Source organism: Macaca thibetana, chromosome 5 (assembly GCF_024542745.1).
Source record: "Macaca thibetana thibetana isolate TM-01 chromosome 5, ASM2454274v1, whole genome shotgun sequence".
NCBI classification, from domain to species: domain Eukaryota; kingdom Metazoa; phylum Chordata; class Mammalia; order Primates; family Cercopithecidae; genus Macaca; species Macaca thibetana.
The window spans coordinates 180,320,829-180,340,619 of NC_065582.1; the positions used below are offsets into that span (position 1 = coordinate 180,320,829).

Consider the following 19,791-nt stretch of genomic DNA (forward strand, 5'->3'; position numbering starts at 1 on the left):
AGTTTCCCTTGCACATGCTCTTCTCTGTGTGCATCATGTGAGCTTTCTGTTATCATGGTAAGGCCTCCCCAGCCACGTGGAACTGTGAGTCCATTAAACCTATTTCTTAGGCTGGTGTAATGGCTCACGCCTGTAATCCCAGAACTTTGGGAGGCCGAGGCGGGTGGATCACCTGAGGTCAGGAGTTCAAGACCAGCCTGGCCAACATAGGGAAACCCTGTCTCCACTAAAAAATATTTTAAAAATTAGCCGAAAGTGGTGGTGTGCACCTGTAATCCCAGCTAGTTGGGAAGCTGAGGCAGGAGAATCGCTTGAACCTGGGAGGTGGAGGTTGCAGTGATCCAAGGTCATGCTGCTGCATTCCAGCCTGGGCAACAGAGCCAGACTCTGTCTCAAAACCAAACCAAAACAAAACACCAAAACCCTCTTTCTTTTATAAATTGCCCAATCTCGGATATGTCTTTATCAGCAGCGTGAAAATGGATGAGTACAATAAGTAAGTGTCCACTATGATCTGGTCTCTCCTAGGTATATATCAATTCCCTGCGGCAGTCCCATTGCACGGATGAGCAAACTGAGGCACAGAGAGAACTGTATTTGTTTGCTAAGCCACACAGGCTCCAGAGGCTTGACTTGGGGGCATTTGGAGGCTTGACCCGGAGACCCTGTTTGGAATTTCTGAGATGGAGAGTTCGGTTTGGAGTGCTCGGACTGGGAAGCTGACACAGCAGGACTAGGGGAGTGGCCTGGCCCCAGCTTTGCTTAGTGCTCTCCTGGAGCATTAGCCCTGGAGGTCCTGGTCAGCCCCTTCCACACGCCTCCGGTCAGCTTTGCAGGTTCTCCCTCCCCACGGAGCAGATCCACCCATGGATTTCATCAGCCCATCTTCAGCCTCCCCACCATGGGCACGTGGCAGGGCAGCCTCCCTACCTCGATGCTCACACACATCATCTCTCACACAGTTCCGCAGCTTTTGTACACATTGTCTCCTCCAGCTCCCCCTCCCCATGTTCCTGCCCCCTTCCCTTCTGGAAGGCAGGAAATAGGAGCTGTGTGACCTTGGGTAAGTTACTTTCCCTCTCTGAGCCTCAGTTTCCTCCTTGATAAAATAGGGATAAGAAGAAGCAGCCATTTGAGTGCTGGAATCATGTAGGAATGACCTCAGTGCCCCCAGCTTAGCTGTTTGCAGCTCTGCTTCTGGAGGGAGTGTGTGCAGGGGACCCAGGTGAGGCCGTTTTTTTTGCTTAATCCCTGGGCTCTTTCTGGGGGAGACTGTGCCCAGAGAGGGCATAACCACTAGGCTGGGCAGGGTGCTTGGGCTCCCTGACCTCCAGGCCAGGCTCTGCTCACGGCACCAAAAGGGCTGAGAGCTGCTCAGGACTTTCCTTCTATTTGGTTGTCGGAGCCTGGGCAGGGGCAGGGGCAGAGGAGTGCTGGCCCCCAGGCTACCTGCTCTAAGCATGCAGCTCGGCTCTGCAGAGGAGCGAGAACAGGAGGAGGAGAGAAGTTTGTATTCAGAGGACAGCCTGGTCCATCTGGGATCATCATCATTATAGTTCTTCATAATTAGTTGCAGCAAAGCTGAGTAGAGAATTAACAACTCAACTAAGACTTTATTTAAAATTAAGGTCCTTGGCAGCTTGGCTAATATTTTGTTGAAAAAATTACACATCAACATGCTCAATGATCTTCCAAAGAGAAATAACGTCGCCCATCATCCTCGTGGGGCTCTTCCCTTGGCACAGCCCCTTCCTGCTGGGTGCCGTCCTGAGCTGGTGTCCCCACGAGGCTCCATGGCCCTGACAACACCCTCCTGTGCCTTGGTCCTGTGTGACATTTCTCTGGGTGGAGGGACTGGGCCCCCTTTACTGGTCCTCTCTGGCTGGTCCCTGCCTTTGCACACAGTAGCCTGTGGCTTCCATTCTTACTGGCTTTTGCTCTGCTCTTCCATCCCCGGCTGCCTGCCTCGCACGTCCCCCCAGTCCCCTAGGCAGCTGCTGCTGATTCTTGAAGACTTGCCTATGGGGTCCTCCTGTCTAGGAACCTGCCCTGGACCCCAGTCTAATGTGGGTCCCTGCTGGGTTCCACAGCACGGCGTGTGATCTTGCCCTTCTCCCCGGCTCTCAGGGCCCCTGGATGGCAGAGCTGGGGTCTCCTCAGTGCCACATCAGGACCAGGTCCCTGTTGAGTGGAGGAAGCACTTCACCTAGAGAGTTGGGGCACAGGATGTTTGTCCAGAGGTGGAAACGTGGGTGCAGGTGTCCCCTCGACCTTCCCGCTGCATTCCTGCGAAGGTCTGTGGGACTCGTGCCCACGTGTGTACCTGTGGCAGGTCTGAGAGCATCCTGCGTGTCCCGCGGCTGCCTGTGCCCTCTGTGATGGTGGATCAGCCTTTGCTTCCAACCTGGAGCACATCTGAAGTGACTCTGCCGGGCCCTTCTCGAGAACCTTGCCCCGCTCCCCTGGTTTCCATGGCAATGTCCGTTTCCCATTCCGACTGCTCTTCAGAGGGATTATACACTCATTATTTCATACTTAGGCCTCACACTCCGCCTTGTTCTGCTTCCACATTTCGTTGTGTTGATAGGACACTCTTCATTTATTATCTGACACAGAAAAAAACGAATGAGTCAGAGTGTAGGTTCTTTCTTTTTCCCAGAGCCCAAGGATTGCCGTGTCCGAGGAGCCAGCACACTGTGACATGCCGGCGTCGTGCTCTGGAATTCCCTGTGGTACATGTGGGTTCTGGAGCTGTCGGTTTTAATTACTTGTGGATGAACTGAGCTGCCACATAGCCACCTACACACTGACCCCGGGAGCCACGTGGAGGCGGGTGTGTGTCGGGAGCTGAGCTTTGGTGTCAGCTCACTGTGGGTCTCTCGGAAGCTGCACGCCCAGGCCTCTGACGGAGGTGCTGTGTTGGACTTCACTTCGCGCCTCGGTTTCCACCAGCCGTGATGGCCACAGATGAGAGAAAGAGGACGCCCGCATGCTGGTGGCCTCTAGAAGGGCTGTGTTGGCTCTGGCAGGAAGCTCGTGGGGCCGGCGGGGGAGTGAGGGAAGATGCCCATCCTGGCAGCTGGGCAAAGTGGAGTGGTATGGGCGACTTGCGTGGACAGGGTGAACAAGGGGGTCTTGGGATATTCAGTCTAGAAACAGGCAGGACATGGGTTCCTTTCATTGCAGCCCTCGCTGGTATGGGTCAGTTGGCTTTGGATCTGGGCACCCCAGAAACCAGAAGGTGTGTGGAAGACGCATGTGAATCTGGTGTTTATAAGTTGGGTGTTTGTAAGTCAGTGGTTGAATGCAATAATAATGATTAAGTTTTCTTTAAAGCTAGGTTTATTGAGGTATAAATTACATGTAGTAAAATTCACTTTTTGTTTTTGTTTTTAAGACAGTTTCACTCTTGTTGCCCAGGCTGGAGTACAGTGGGGTGATCTCAGCTCACTGCAACCTCTGCCCCCTGGGTTTAAGCCATTTTCCTGCCTCACCCTCCCGAGTACCTGGGATTACAGGCACACACCACCACGCCCAACTAATTTTTGTATTTTTAGTAGAGAGAGGGTTTCACCATGTTGGCCAGGCTGGTCTTGAACTCCTGACCTCAGGCAATCCTCTCACCTTGGCCTCCCAAAGTGCTGGAATGACAGGCGTGAGCCACCACACCTGGCCCCTTTATATATTCTGACTACAGATCCATTGCTGGATGTGTACTTTGCAAAAATTTCCTCCCAGTCTGTGGCTTTTCCATTTCTTAGTGTCCTTAGAACCTAAGTTTTAAATGTTGATGAATTCCATTTATCTATAGATTAATATTTTTTAATGATTACTGCTTTTATGCCTTATCTAAGAATTTTTGACTAATCCAAAGGCACAAAAATTTTTTCCCCCCTTGTTTTCTTCTAGAAGTTTTACAGTTTCAGAATCTGCAGTTAGGTCTAGGATCCCTTTCAAGTTGATTTTTGTCTGTGGTACAAAGTTAGGATTGAGATTCTTTCTTTTTTTTTCCTTTTTTTTTTTTTTTTTGAGACAGAATCTCGCTCTGTTGCCCAGGCTAGAGTGCAGTGGTGCGATCTCTACTCACTGCAAGCTCCGCCGCCTCCCGGGGTCATGCCATTCTCCTGCCTCAGCCTCCCGAGAAGCTGGGACTACAGGCACCTGGCACCACTCCCGGCTAATTTTTTTGTATTTTTAGTAGAGACGGGGTTTCACCGTGGTTGCCAGGATAGTCTCGATCTCCTGACCTCGTGATCCGCCCGCCTCGGCCTCCCAAAGCGCTGGGATTATAGGTGTGAGCCACCGCGCCCAGCCTCTTTTTCTTTTTCTTTCCAAAGAGATGTTCAATTGATCAGCACCATTTGTGGGAACCACTATAATGACTAAGGTATTGGAAAAAGATGTGGGAGAATTTCTTGGGAGAGGGACTGAGTTGGCCCAGCAAGGCTTGTGGTGGGGAAATGCTCCTCCCCTACGTGAGAGAGGCAGAAGGGCAGTGCAAAGCTGAGCTCGTGCCGGCCTGGGTCTGAAAGTGGTACACTCACTTCGTGAGCAAGGTGGATTTCTCCCACCGCGATGAAAATCGGGTGCCACGCTGGCAGCAGTGGCAGGAGCACTGGGACGTTCCCCAGACATTGTGTGTTGCTTTTCCAGGTACAGTGACTTGGCCTGCCCACTTCTACTCGATTCACACCATCTGGCCAAATTCACCTTTGTCTGTGCCACAGCCAGGCCCTGCCCCCCTCCTTCCCGAAGCCAAAATTGCTTTCTCGGTAACCACCAAGAGCTGGGGTCCACGATGGCTGAACAGTCCACACATTTGCAGGAACTATTCAGAGGCGGCTTGTACAGTGTCTAGGTCACCTCCCTGACAGGCTCAGGCTTAGAGTCCCACAGTGTCATCCGGCCCCACAGCCATCTGGTGCTCCTTCCAGCCTCTCTGCCTGAGTAGACTGCGGGTAGGGGAGGCTTTTCTGCTGCAGTTGGCCCCGTGCTGGGTGTGTGGTCTGCATGGGCTTGCGGACAAGCCCGGGAGCTGGGCTGGAGCTCACCTTTACAGTGGAGACTTTGCTGTTGGGGTTGGGATTTTGTTCCAGACAAATTGACATTTGTATCCTCAGAGAACAATGTCCGAACAAATCCATTGATCACTGGGGTCCCTGGCATAGTGATGAGGGAGTGGAATGTGCAGGGTAAATCATGGTGATTCGAGGAGAGAGGGACTTTGAGGCTACCTTGTCTAAGTCTGGCTTCCGGGACTTTCCCCTGCAACGCCCTGTCCGGGTTGTTCCCAGGTTCTGCTTGGACCGCCGCCATCCCCATGTAGTGGAGCTCCCTACTCTGATCAAAGGGAAAGTCCGCCTCTGACAGAACCTCTGTGTCCTTTCCTAGTCCCTTGAGTCAGGCATGGGGATACGGAATCATCGAACAAGGCTGTTGGACATTTATATCGGTGTCTCATTCAGACGATAAATGGGAATTCTAGAATCATCAAGGCAACTCTATGCGCCTCTGTCTCTGGGCATGGAAACGCTCATGCTACGTCCCGTGTTGGGGGAGAGATCTCAGTTCCCTGGGCCTTGCAGCATTGTGGGGCCATCAGCAGGATACTGCGGTGGGATTTCTGAAGCAGGATGTGGTATGGCTGGGGCCAGCCAGTGAGAAGCCTTTTCTCACACATGTCCAGTCATGGGATCCATGCTCATGTGCGTGGGTGAGTTGCCAAGTTGCACTTCCTCGATTGCGTGGAGGAACATCTGAGTTCAGGCTTGACTGCCCAGAACCAGCCTGAGCCAGCTTTGTGTCACTCGTAATAGCAGCTGAAAACAGTTAAGAAAGAGAAACCAAAACAAAAATGCATGTGCAATACTGCAATACACATCCACCCCAAAGCCTATTAGAAGTGACTGTGGGGATTATTGGCTGCCGGCGCTGTGTGTCCACAGAGGAGTGGACAAGGACAACTGTCTCGGGTTCGTGTTGAGTGGACGTGGCTTCTTCATCCATCTCATTCAAGTCACTTTCCCTATCACAGGCCGCTTGTTATCCGCACGCAGGTTACTTGCCTCTCTGGGCCTCAGCTGCAAATGAGGATAAAAATACCTAATCAGAGGTTGTTATGGAGATTAAATGAGGTGAATGCTTATAGCTTAGAAAGTTCTAGGTAAATGCTTGTGACGCAAACACATAAGCCAGGTGACTGTGAGAATCAAATGCAGGCAGGTCTGGAAGCAGTTCTTGGCACATGGTAGGAGGGCAGTTGGTGACAACTGAACTCTATATCTCAGTTCACACTGAAGCCTGTCTGGGCAGGACCCTGCATCTGTGTGTAGTGGGAATAAACAGGATCTCTTTTGTAGTATAATTTTCCCCTGGTTGTAAGTATAAAGCATGCTTATTATAGAAAAGCTGGAAAATATGCAAAGAGTGAAAACAACAACAACAACAACAACAAAACTGGCTGGGCATGGTGGCTCACACCTGTAATCCCAGCACTTTGGGAGGCCAAGGCTGGCGGATCATTTGAGGTCAGGACTTTGAGACCAGCCTGGCCAACATGGTGAAACCCTGTCTCTACTAAAAATACAACAGTTAGCCAGGTGTGGTGGTGCACACCTGTAATCCCAGCTACTTGGGAGGCTGAGGGAGGAGAATCGCTTGAACCCAGGAGGTGGGGGTTGCAGTGAGCCAAGATTGCACCACTGTACTCCAGCCTGGGTGACAGAGCAAGACTCTGTCTCAAAACAAAAACAAAAACAAAAACAAATGAAAACAATTCACTAATACCCAGAGGTCATTATTTTCTCACTCAGGCATATTTTTTTCTGGTTCATTTTCTGCACGTGTCTATGTGTCTATATGCATGTCTTTGTGGGTTTATACATAGGTATGCCTGAATACACTTTTTGAGACTTACAAAGAAAAGATCATGACCAACACTCCAATCAAGTTAAACAGGTATTTGCTGCCCAGCTAGTATCTAGAATTTCCCAGAACAGCAGGCACTTCTAATCTCAAGCCTCCCCAGATGTCCTCTGGAAGGGGCAGGGTCATTCCTGACCCCCGCTCCCACCCAGCCCACAGACATTCCAGCCCCAGTGCACAAACCCTGGCCTGCAGTCACGTGCAGCCTGAAGACCAGCTCTGCCCTAGGATTCGGGCTGTGAGAGTGGTTTGTGCCTGCAAAGAGTTTATATTCTCATAGAGGAAACAGGCATCTAAACAATATATTTTCTGTGTGCATGTGGAAGTACAGGGAGGACACGCTGTGTCTACAATTTCAAATATTTGTTCATGTCACTTGTACCATGGGTATTTTCTCAGATCATTGTTTGTCTTTTTCTTTCCTCCTGATTTGTATCGTTGATTGAATGAAATGGTTATGCTATGGTTTATGGAACCGTTCCCCAATAGGGGTTGTTTCTGGCTTGTTATAAACAACTGGTGCTGACGAGCACATAGATACAGCTTCGAATGTTGACAAGCAGATGTGTTCGCCCAGTCCCAGAACTGGAGCTGTGACGGGGACAGATCAGACCTTCTGCCAAGGGTGTGATTCTGGTGGAAGGGAGAACCGCATGAAACCACATGCCACGCTCCCAGCAGGCGCTCAACAGACATGCATCATTTCAGCTTCCCCTCTGAAAGCCGAGACCACATCCTGATGCCTGTTTAAATAGTTCTGCCAAATTTGTTCCATCATTAACTTTCAATCACTGTTAATTTTAGACAGGGCTCTTAATTCAAGTTTTTTGTCTTTGTCAAGTTGATGGAGATGGCTCTGTTTTTAGCCCTGATGTGATGGCGGCGGGGCTCTCCTTCACCCGGGATGGCAGAATGCCCTCCGCCACAGCTGGTAATGAAATGCCAGGCGTGTGATTTAGCTCAATCAGCTCAGGAAGTTTACATGGGGAGCCTGATTTGACAGGTCTGTTTTATAACAAGTCGCGCCAGTGAAGGGAGCCTTCTATTTGATATACTTAAGGCAGAATTCAGCCATATGTTTGGGTCCCAGCAGAATCGTTCCCGTCCTCGTCCTTCCGTGGAAGATACATTGAGTTCACCCTGGGGAGATATTTTAAATTAGATTTCAAAAATGAAGATCTTGTTTTTTGTGTCCAGAAACTTAACCCTTCCATGATTTTCTTCTCTCCAAATAAGTCACAATATACCCCTATTTTCATGAAGAAGGATATATGGTTTTTTTCCTCTGCTTTTAGTTATAATTAGAGTAGCTGAACTACATGGAGGAGCTAAAGCTGCATTTATTTGTTACAGGCATATTTATATCAAATACAAATGGGGTGGAGGGGCTCATGACTCTTCATTGCCGTGAAAATGAAATGAATTTAGTCTCTGAAAGTAACCTTGGGTGAGACTAACATCTCTGTTGAAATGGACTCTATTGCTTCTCTTCAGGCTAATGTGTATCATTGGAGGGGTCCATTCAGATAATGTAGGGCACCTTTATGAGGTTCTGTATTAGTCCGTTCTCATGCTGCTATGAAGAAATACCCGAGACTAGGTAATTTATAAAGAAAAGAGGGATGATACAGTTCCACATGGCTGGGGAGGCCTCAGGAAACTTATAATCATGGCGGAAGGGGAAGCAAACATGTCCTTCTTCACATGGCATCAGGAGAGAGAAGGGCCAAGCGAAGGGGGAAGCCCCTTATAAAACCATCAGCTCTCGTGGGAACTCACTCACTATCACCTATCATGAGAACGGCATGGGGCAAACCACCCCCGTGATTCAATTATCTCCACCTGGTCCCGCCCTTGACATGTGGTGATTATTACAATTCAAGGTGAGATTTAGGTGGGGACACAGAGCCCAACCATAACAGGTTCCGCCTCTCCACACTGCTACCAGAACACCTGTGTGCTATGCTTTACATGTGGCATCCCCGAGGCATTGCTCCCCATCTCCACCCCTGCCCACCTCCCTCAGACCACTGTGGGAGGCTGAGTGTTATCCCAGGTCTGTCCCCACCAGGTCCGGGCCCATTCTGTGACCCTGAATTAGAGGAAAGACCACATCTCCTCTTCTTATCCTATTGGCCACCATGGACACGGATTCATTCTTGGTCTTTTTAATTGACCTTGGCTGAGTGGGACGGACAGCAAAAGAGAGCCTTTCCCCAGATGCCCCTTCATTCTCGGCTTATATGCATACCCCAGCTTTTGTTTTATCCGTGTGATTTACATGCTGATCACATGCATCTAAAGCAGACGTGCTGGGTTACTGTGAGATTCTGTTGCCTCCTAGATCCTGTGCTTGGGATGTGGCTCAGGATGGCAGGTTGGAGGGAAGTACATCGGAGTATGGGCCAGCTCTCCGTGTGGGCCTGCCTTTAAAAGGAGGATTCTCTCAGAAATCACACCTGTGCTGCGGTTGACTCCCCAGGGTGCAGCAGGTTCAGCAAGAGTTGGGGCATTCTGAGCCTTGGGAGGGCAGGAGGGAGGGCAGGTTCACCACTGGGCATCTGCAGAGCCGCCTTGGGGAGCAAACATAGCCTGTGAGGTCACACCAGGCAGAGCTGGGGTGGAGGTATATTCAGCTCAGCATGAGGAGGGCTTCTGGGAGGTGGGCGCCCCATCATGTGAGGTGTGCACATGGAAAGGCTGTTGGCTGAGCTGCCGCAGTTACGGTGATGTATGGCTGAGGTTTCCCCATCCACGAATGGTTTTCTTGTGTTGTCACTTCCCCCACTAAACACCATTCACAATGGGCGTGCGGATACTATGGGTGTCCATTTTGCAGACGGGATGATTGCAGAGGGACGGGTAACCTGCCCAAAGCCATGTAGCCCAAATGAGGGAGAACCTTCCATATCCTGTGGCTTTTTAGATTCATTCTCTGAGCAGAGGCGAGGGACTCACTGGGAAATATGTTGCTTTGTTTGTCGGATTTATACCAAGACCTCTATGAAAGGCCCGTATTCCTTCAGGCTGTGGCGTGCCTAGAAAACACGCTGAAGGCGGCTGTAGAAACTTGCTTTTTAGACATCACCAAATGCTATTTTTAAAAAGCTTTTCTTAAAATACTTCATCTCAGACATTCAGTGCGTGAGTGTGATGATTTTTCTCCTCCCAGTCCCTGGCTCCCCATCCCCAGTCTGCCGGTTCCCTTCTGCTTTCCCAGTGCCCAGAGCCTGGCTAAGGACAGGCTTGGAAGAGTCACAGGTCCCCAAAGGTTGCTCAGCAACGGCCATTTCCAGAAACTGGGCGAGGTAGGGAATCTCCGTCCAAGTGGCACGGGCGACGGTCTTCAAGATGGCCTGGGTTATGGCTGCTCATGCCTCAGAAAGCCCAGAGATGGGTAGACGGAGGCCATGGGGCGCTGCTGTCAAAGACGTGCTGAGCCCCAGCCTGGGATTTGGGGCTCACCCGAAGCCTCCACAGGAGCCTGGTTCTGAGATCTCTGCTGTCCGAACATAGGGATCTTGTCTGGGCGCTCCGGAGGTGTTTGGCTTTAAACAGGTAGCGTTCATAGGGGACAGGCTTTTGTGGTTTCATAGAGAAGCTGAAGGTGCTGAGTCCTGCGAACGGTCTCACAGCTGTTTCCTGCCATGTTGGAGTTGCATTGGACATGCAGTGAGCTCCCCGTCACCAGATTCCTGGGCTATTACTGGGGACTGGTGAGGAAGCTGGTGTTGGAGATTCTGAATTCAAGAGAAGCTGAGTGTTTTCCAAAGTAAGGTAGTTCTGCTGCTGAGGAGGGGCTGGGACAGAGCATCTGATGGCTTTAAAGCCCAGGGCGAGGACGTCAATGTGGTTTCCGTCGTCCTCTGCTGACCCGTGGCTAGACTGCCTGTGGCAGCTCCCTCGTTCCTCCTTAGTAAAGTCAGGGCGGGCCGTAGGCCTCAAGCTTGTCTTAGGCAAGCTATTGCTATTTATTTTTACAGTTACCTTCTATGGATGACAAGTAATGTTTGTTGTCTATTTATGGCCGTGATGTGAAACTTGCTTACTTGTGTGAAAGAAGTGGGTTAATTGGGCGCGGTGGCTCACGCCTGTAATCCCAGCACTTTGGGAGGCCAAGGCGGGCGGATCACGGGGTCAAGAGATCAAAGCCAGCCTGGCCAACATGGTGAAACCCCGTCTCTACTAAAAATACAAAAATTAGCCAGGTGTGGTGGCGGGCATCTGTAGTCCCAGCTACTCAGGAGGCTGAGGCAGGAGAATTGCTTGAACCCAGGAGGCAGAGGTTTCAGTGAGCCGAGATCGTGCCACTGCATTCCAGCCTGGGTGACAGAGTGAGACTCTGTCTTAAAAAAAAAAAAAAAAAATCAAGTGGGTTAATTAACAATGACAGCTTCATGATGTATCCTCCTGGTGGGCGATTCTGGTGCAGATGTTTGAAGATAGTCCCTGAATGATCAGATATTGAAGATAGTCCCTGAATGATCAGATATTGAAGATAGTCCCTGAATGATCAGATGTTGGGTTTCTTGAGCCGTTTGGTCAATGACATGACAATGACTCCTGGCTCTCTTTGGAGGGGATGGCCGCTTCGACCCGTAGGTCCAGCTGAGAGAGCATTCCAGCACAGGGCTGCCAGTTAGACACATGGAGCAGAGAGCTGGAGGGTGCGGCCCCAGAAGAAGAGCGCACTGTGCCCAAAGCCACACAGTGTTAAAGGCCAAGCCTGAAGCTGACATCAGAGGCTGCCCTGTGGGGGCTGCCCCTGAAAGGGTCCCTCCCTGCAGGAAGCCCACTTTCCCAAAGGCTCTTCCTCCTCCTCCCTGGTGAGGGCTGTCCCCAGTGAGTGTGGTGTCCCTGGCAGAGGGAGGGTGGCTGTGCAGGTGTGGATGGAGAAGAGGAGTCCCTCAGGCAGCCAACTCTCTTACTCAGAGAATGATGTAAACCTTCTCTTTGAAAGAATTTCCCAGAAGAGCAGGCACTTCTAATCCCAAGCCTCCCCAGATGTCCTCTGGAAGGGGCAGGGTCATTCCTGACCACTGCCCCCACTCAGCCCATGGACATTCCAGCCCCAGTGCACAAACCCTGTGCTGCAGCCATGTACAGCCTGAAGGCCACCGTGTGCCAGGTGCTGGGAGCCAGGGCCAGAGAGCCTTAGGCTCCAGGAGGTGCAGTGCAGAGGGGACAGGCCACAGCCTTCAACCATCAGAGCAGGCAGACAGCAGAATGACCAGGCACCAAGCCCTCTGTTCCACTAGCGTCTCTGGGCCAGGCCTGTGGAGTCTCCAGAGGAAATAGGCAGGGGAACAGGACCAGGGACACAAGGAAGGAAGGGAGTCAGGTCAAAGATGGGACCTCATTTGAGAAAGTCCCAGGCATGAGGGGCTCCAAGGCCTCCAGAAGGACCTTGAAGGGCCGGTGGCGCCACTGGTGGAGTGGGGCGGCATTTTGGATTGGGTGTGGGGTGAGCCAGCCTTCAGAGCAGGGCAAAGCTGATGGTGCCTAGAGCTGAACAGGGAGCGATGGGGGCCTTGGTCTCCAAGGGTCTTGACCGCAGGGATGGGGTTTGGACTTTAGCCTCTGGGCAGTGGGAGACCCTGATCATGTCTGAACCTGGGAGTGACGTCACCATCATCCTCGCTGGTATTTATATAACATCCCTGGTTGTAAAGTGAGTTCCCAGGTGACATCTCCGGCTGCCCCTGGGTTAATGCCCCTGTAAGGTGCAGAGATCAGACCCCTCCTGAGACAGTCCCAAGACTGGACCAGATCCCTGCATTGAGTCTGAAACGGATTGTCAGTCCTCCCTGCCAGGGAGTCGGGAAGGCCTTATTGAACCCATGGACAGATTGGGTCCCAGACTGGACTGCAAATCCTGAAGGGGGGTAGGAAATTACGCTGACATGCCTGTATGTTTAGTACTTTCCTGAAATTCTTAACAGGGTCCACACCTGGAGAAAATGACAAAACTCCTGCCCTGAGTTAGGGGAGGGGCATCATAAGAATCAGCATACGGGGGCTGGAGGAGACAGTCTGCAGGTCTAGGGGGCAGGGCTGGGGCTGTCCAGTGGCCCAGGGAGAGAAGAAGGGGCCAGAACTAGGGAAGGTGGGTGTGAACGGCTGCAGGGCCCACGCCTCCTGCTGGCACAGGGCTCCGTGCCAGGGTCCGCACAACACTGAGGGGTCCACAAACATGTTATAATTTCCTTTAAAATCAGAAGAAGAAAAATGAACTTTTAGGTCGAGAAAATGCTTTGATCTATAATATGAAGATATGCTATTTTTTAATACCAATACAGCCATAAAATATACATTCTGATTTTTTTTTTAATGGAGGAAAAGGCCACGAAGACTCCAGCGCTTCGATCCCGTGGAGTCCTCATGCCCTGCGGGGCTGCTGAGGGGCGGATTTCAAAACAGGGCCTTGTGTCACGGATGCGTCTCCCGGCAGCTTTCTTGAGTAGATAATTTGGTGCGGAGCTCAGAGGGCTCTTAGTGGCTTCTTCCCAAGCTGGCATCAGAACCTCCAACCAACCTCTACCTTCCTGACGATTCTGAGGGGTGGGCCTTTAGAGGTCCACAGCCTGCTTGGGCTTCCTAAGGCCAAGGGACCTTGTTCAGGGGCCGCTGTGCCCAAATCTGGGTGTTCGCAGCTGGATGCAGGCAGTGACTTCTTCCACCCGCCCCTCCTCCCCCTGCAAGAGGCAGCGCTTGCTTTGTGCGTGGCACCTCTGTTCAGACACGACAGCGTGGTTTCTAAAGAGAAATTCTTGGAGGTAATGAACATATGGTTGTCTGGCTGGGCACCAGCAGGGAGGGGGAGAGCACTGGAGTCTGGGGAAGGATTTCTGCTTTAGAAACAGGATCAGCAGTTTCCAGCCACCTCCCGGAGACACCCCGGGCACTTTTTATGTTGAAAGACGCTCAGCAGTAACAACATCACAGCTTATCCAATTACCTTTTATTGCCATAAATAGACCTGAGAAATGCCAGCCCTTCCAGGTAGAAGCACATTTTGAACAGCAACGACAAAAAAAAAAAAAAAAAAAAAAAAAAACTCACCAAAAAAGCAGCTTGTAATTTCATTAATAATTTTACTTACAGTGACTATTAAAAAGGAGTGATGGGTGGAATTAAAATTCAATCAGGTTATGAGAAATGGAGAGTAAATAATATTTTCAAAGGATAGCTGAGGTGGAAAAGTCTACCAAGACCCACCTATTAAAATACACATTATCCCTTAAACAGATTTAATGTAAAAATGCAATTTTCCACAGATCAGCAGCGCCCGTCCATTTACTTGCTGCTGACTGATTTTGATTTATGAGGCCCTTTCTTAGCTTCATTCTCAGCTCTCTTTTTTTTCCAACACTGGGTTTCGTGCCTGTGAAGGTGTCCGATGGGTGGAGGGGCTCAGTGCCCCGTGTTCTCTACGCCAGCACAGCCCGAGGCGGGACCCCAACATTTCAGGAGGCAGAACTTGGGGAGGGAGAAAGTGGGGTCCCCAGGGAGCTGGGGTTTGGAGGAACCTCCCAGTCTGCCCTTCTGGAGCCTTTGAAAGGGTCAAGCAGGGCCCCATGGTGACCCCAGCCCTGACAGTTTCCAGCTGTGTCACCTCTGGAAAGCTGAGCCTCACCTGTACAATGGGCCAGTGCTGGCATAGGTTTGCTAAGATTGCCATAAGAAGACACCACAAAGTGAGTTGCTCAAACAGCAGCAATGTATTGTCTCACCATTCTGGAGTCCAGATGTCTGAAAACGAGGTGTCGGCAGGGTTGGATTCTGCAGGAGGCTCTGAGGGAAATTCTGTCCCAGGCCTCTCTCCTCGTCTTGATGGCTTCCGCAGTCCTTGGCTTTCCTTGGCTTGTAGAAGCATCACTCCATGTCTGCTCCCGTCTCCACCCGGCCTCCCCCTCTGCGTGTCTCTTCCAAGGACGCCATTGAATTTAGGGCAAAATCTAGGGTGATCTCATGATCCTAAACTTAATTGTAGCCCCAAAGACCCTTTTTCCAAGTACGGTCCCATTGGCAAGTTCTGGTTGCACCCATCTTTGGGGGCCACGGCTCCGCCCGCTCCATCCAGGGTCTGTGGGACTCCAGAGAAAGCGCCACCCTTGACTAGAGGTCGGAGGCAGGTTCCTTCCCAGACAGGAGGAACCGGGAGGAGTGCGGGTGTGCCGGGAGGGGCAGAGGATGCAACCTGCAGGCTAGTAGATAAAAGCAGCTAGCGGGAAAGCGCTGAAGGTGTGGAGGGTGGGTGCCTTCCAGGCGAGCTACCATCATCAGGCATGACGCATTCATTCATTCCACAGACCTCGCCCAGTGCCGGCTGCAAAGGCAAGTACAGGAGACCCTGCCCCGGAGAACCAGGGAAGGGGCCCACATGCACCCGAGGCCTATCTACCTTTCACAGGACTCTCAGTGCCCCGCAGGGGGCGGTCCAGCAGTGGTCCTTGCCTGGCCCAACCCTCCAGGCCCACATTTGTGGTGGTTTTGAGCCCTTGTAGATAAATCACGCTCCGAGTAGCTTTGGGGTTGGACGAGGGCTCTCGGGAGTGGTGAGATATGACCGCGGCGTGATCTGAAATGGGAACCGCAAAGCATCCTTATGCAGAGCCAGTGGCAGGCGGCCCTGGGACCTGGTAGGGGCTGTTCAGTTTCACAGCACAGGATCGAGGCCAGGCAAGGGGTGACATTTACCTGCAGCCTCAAGCATGGCCCTAACCGACTGGCTTACTGGGCAAAATCCTCAGAGGTCAAGAGAAGGCCAGCCAGCCATGGTGGGGTCTCCAGGGCCGACCCTGCTCATAGTGGGCTGCCGGCCAGCACTGGGGTCCCGGAGCTGGAGTGTACGTGAGCAGAGCCGGGCTGGGCCCTGTGTATAGTGCAGGGCTGGAGGCTGAGGTTCAGCACGAAGGTCTGGGGGCAGCAGGAAATGCGCCTGTGCATGCCCATAGTCCCTGCGGAGGCCCTTGGTGGAGACCCAAGGGCTGCTTGGTGGAGTCAGAGGCCCCAGCTGCCATCCAGCCCTCCTTGTGTGAGTGGCGAGACTTGTGACAGGTAATGCCTCTCTGGGCCTCAACTCCCCCCAGGTGGGGACAACATGGTTCCCAGGGACAAGGCCTGTGGGGAGTTAAATGAGATGATGTCCATAGAGCGCTCAGCATGCGGCTCAGGGCAGAGGAAGTCATTTATTTTAATGAGACAGTGACGAGAAGTGGCGGCTTTTCTGGCCCAGGCACCTTGGGTGAGGCATCCCGCCTGCCCGCAGTGCACCCCCACTGCAGGTCAGACCTTGGGGGGCTGGGGCTGGCTGTGGGAAGGAGATGGGGATTAGGGTGTGTACATGGAGCCCTGCAAATGTCTCCGCCTCAATCGCGCTGGGTAACAGGTATCAGCGAGGTGACTTAAGGCAAACCACCTGTGTCCGCACCGCAGGGCTGGAGGACATCTCCCAACCCAGCTGAACGTCTGGCTCCACCCAAGACCCTTCTTGGGAGACAGTGTATTCTGGGTTCCCACCTCCTTCCTGGCCTCTCCCAGTGAGGATGGGCCATGATCCCTAGTGGGTGGGGTCACGGGTTTAAGGCCGTGGCTCACAAGAGCTGTTCCTCTTTCTTCCTTCTCTCTTCTCTTTTATAGCCTGGCCCGGTTCTGGTCCCCAAGTGCCAGTGACACCTGGGCAAGCCTCCCGTGTGGGAAGGAGGCCCACCCTTCTGGCTGTTCCGTGGGTGTGGGGGACAGCCTTAGTCTTCGTCACGGGGCTGGCTGGGTCAGGCCTGGGCCTGGCCACAGCCTCTGGAGCCCCTCTGGGTGGGTGTGTCCCAAAGTCACAGGGAGATGGGAGGGAGGCAGTGAGATAGGAGGCTTGCATTTTCTCAAACTTTGTAAATTTTGCATCTGAGTGTCTATCAAGTCACTCTCTATTATAACTTTCTACTTTGAAAATAGTAAGTTGCAAAAATTGTACAGAAAGTCCCCTGCAGCTTTCTCCAGTGATACCAGGCCACATAGCCATAGTACACTGTCAAAACCAGGACACTGGCCTCACCCCCCTTTTGCAGAGAGCGAGTCGTCAGTCTGCCATGGCAGCTCAGATCCAGGCGGCCCTGTGTCCCGTCTGGCCCAGCACCCTTCCATGTCTTCTGCACAACATTCCTTCCGAGAGGGAGGGGCATGAGTGCCCTCAGCCCCACCCTTATCAGACCCTCTCCTCTCCTCTCTGGGGGTGCCAAAACCCTGTTCCGGGCTCGTCTAATTGTCTTGGCAGCAGCTTCTGAAATGAGGCCCTTCCCGGTGTGGGGGCATATTCACCTGCAGAGAGCAGTCCCAGCGTTCCCTGCCTGCATCTGCCCCTGCCTTCCTTAAGCATGGTGGGAGGGGAGGAGGCTGTGTAGGGGCTGCCAGTGAGATAGAGCCAGGTCCAGCGCAGGTGCACTGGGTGACCCTGACATCTGTTCCTGCAGCTGGTCTGCTGCTGGGCCCCTGGCTGCCAGGACAGAGTGGCCGGGTGAGGGGACAGCTTTGTGGCCTGGGGAACTCAGAGTGGGGCATGACATCTCCCAGGGAGGCCTGCACCTGCTTATCTGTTGATGGCAGCCTCGGCCATCTCTCACCCTCGCCACTGAGGGAGGAAGGGGACTCTCATCTGTGGCATCTGTGGGGCCCTCCCCTGCATGCGTGTCACATTCATTTAGCCACCCCGGGATCTGGGATCCTTACCCTCCATTGTTGCCAGTGAGTCCACGATGCTAGAGCGAGGAGAAGCCGCATAGCAGGGGCACTCACGTGGGTGGGATGGGCTCTGAGGCTGTGCAGGGCAGGGCAGGGGACCTGGGGACACTCTGTTGGTATGCTCCAGCTCATGCCTGCTGAGGGAAATGTGGGTTTGCTCAAACACCAGCAACCTGGACTGGAGACACACCAGAAGGCTTCCCAGAGGCGGTAGTATCTAGGCTGGCCCGGTAAAGAGGTTTACTACCTGAAGCCAGGCACGGTGGCTCACACTTGTAATCCTAGCACTTTGGGGGAATGAGGCAGGAGGAGCACTTGTGCCCAGGAGTTCCATGCTTGCCTGGGCAACATAGTGAGACCCCATCTCCAATAAGAAATAAGAAGAAGGAGAAGGTTTACTACCTGAGTGGGTGGAGAAGGGAAGGGTCTGTGCCAGAGAGAAAGGAGGACAGGCTTAGTTAGAGGCGGACAGCTGTGTGTGGTGGTGGGAGGTGCATGGTTCACTGACTGATTGACACATACGACAGACACTCGCTGAGAATTCTCCCGTGCACAGTAGCATAGACCAGACTGGACTGTGACCACAGTGTTTCTCACGTATGTCACTAAGCAGAACCCAAGCCTGCCAGCTAAAGCAGCCTCACAAAGACAGCACCGAATGGCGCAGCAGCATCAGCCCCACCCAAAAACCAAGCACAATCCAACGCTTACTGCAGTCCTATCTCACAGAAAGCTTAAGCCTGACCTTAAGCCTGACCCTAACTTTAACCAAAGCCTGAGACTAACCATAACTCTCATTCAGCATTCACTCTAAACCTCACCCTACACCTAACACTAGCCCTAACATCAACTCTGGCCCTGTGCTTAACCCCAAACCAAACCTAACCCCAACTTCATTCCCAACTCTAACCTCTAGTCCGCCCTACCCCCGAGCCTGGCGTCATGGCTGACCCTCACCCTGCATGGGTTGCTCCCTCTGGACACGCTGCACGGCTAACTCCCTGCATCCTTGCCTCAGCTCTGAGGGGCTCAGTGGCTTGCCCAGGAGGGCACAGGAGGCACGGGCACGTAGAAGGGCCAGGACTCAGAGGAAAGCCCTTCGTGGAGGTGCCTGAGGGCAGGGGGCCCGGGACACTGCATTTGAGGAGGAATCAGGCAGGTGGGTGCCCAGACTCGCTGGCTCAGCATCAGCAGAAGATTCTTAGAGGGAAAGGCCTGTGCTCACTGCAGCTCTGATGGTCTCACTTTGGAGGGGGAGCCTTCAGGGATGCTCTGCAGGCATTTGTGGATCTCAAGCTTGGAGAATCCAGGAGGGCTCTGTGGAGCAGGGACCAGGGTGGGTGGCACTCAGGGTGTATGGGTAGGACCGAGCCCTAGAGTCTGCAGTGTGGGCAGCGGCATTGGCAGCAGCATTGAGCGAGGCCGCATCCCTTGGAGAGCCAGCACCTCCTGTGGCTTTCTGAGCCTAATGGGATACCCACCCTTCCCCTCAGGGGTCTTTAGTAGAAAGAAACGATATTCCTCTCCCTGGTAAATAAATGCAGGATCCATTTATTTGAAATGGAATTGATTTCTTCGTAGAGGATGCATCTTGGGATGCACATTCCTGAGGATGTGCTTCCTCAGGGAGCACAGGATGGGCCGGCGCAGCCAGCACAGTTGAAGGGAAGGGGCCCACAGGAAGGACCCTCTTTCATGCGGGCTGGAGAGAGCTTCCGAGGCTTCGGTCCTAGCTCACAGGGCGCTGGTCCATTTTTTTTTTTTTTTTTTTTTTTTTCAGGGAGCTGGTCTTGGCCTCCGGCTGATGTGGTTTGAGTCCAGCGCAGCTGGAGCTTGAAGAGTGCCACTCTGCACTCGGGAGGAAGGCCCCTGCTCCTCCATGGGGTCCGATGCCCGGCCCCACGTTAGGAAGCAAAGCTGGGCCTGGGTGAGGGTGACCATCCTGAGAGGTGGGCAGCTCGAGCCACCACCGTTCCCATGTGGTGAGGGACAGACACCAGCTCCCGGGCTCCTGCCTCAGGGCATCATCGCTGATCCAACCCTTGTTTGGTACCACCCGAAGGGCAGGGCACTGCCAAGCCAGCCTAGGCCACCTGCCTTGATTGGGACCAGATGTCTGAAGTGGCCCTTGTT

General features: G+C 52.7%; 2 protein-coding genes across 11 annotated transcripts in view; one reads left to right on the forward strand and one right to left on the reverse strand.

The window, feature by feature from the left end:
- GRPEL1 (GrpE like 1, mitochondrial) overlaps positions 1-19,791 on the reverse strand; it is a 972,139-nt gene that overhangs the window by 316,579 nt on the left and 635,769 nt on the right. The window contains exon 1 of one of the 9 annotated variants that reach the window (XM_050792210.1): positions 10,112-10,115. The exons of the other annotated variants lie outside the window; for them this stretch is intronic. The gene's annotated coding sequence lies outside the window, so the exon portion shown is untranslated. Of the gene's footprint in view, positions 1-10,111; positions 10,116-19,791 lie in introns of those variants that run through there. 9 annotated transcript variants of the gene reach the window in all.
- The window catches only part of SORCS2 (sortilin related VPS10 domain containing receptor 2), a 554,540-nt gene that overhangs the window by 176,887 nt on the left and 357,862 nt on the right, over positions 1-19,791 (forward strand). The gene's annotated exons all lie outside the window — the stretch shown is intronic.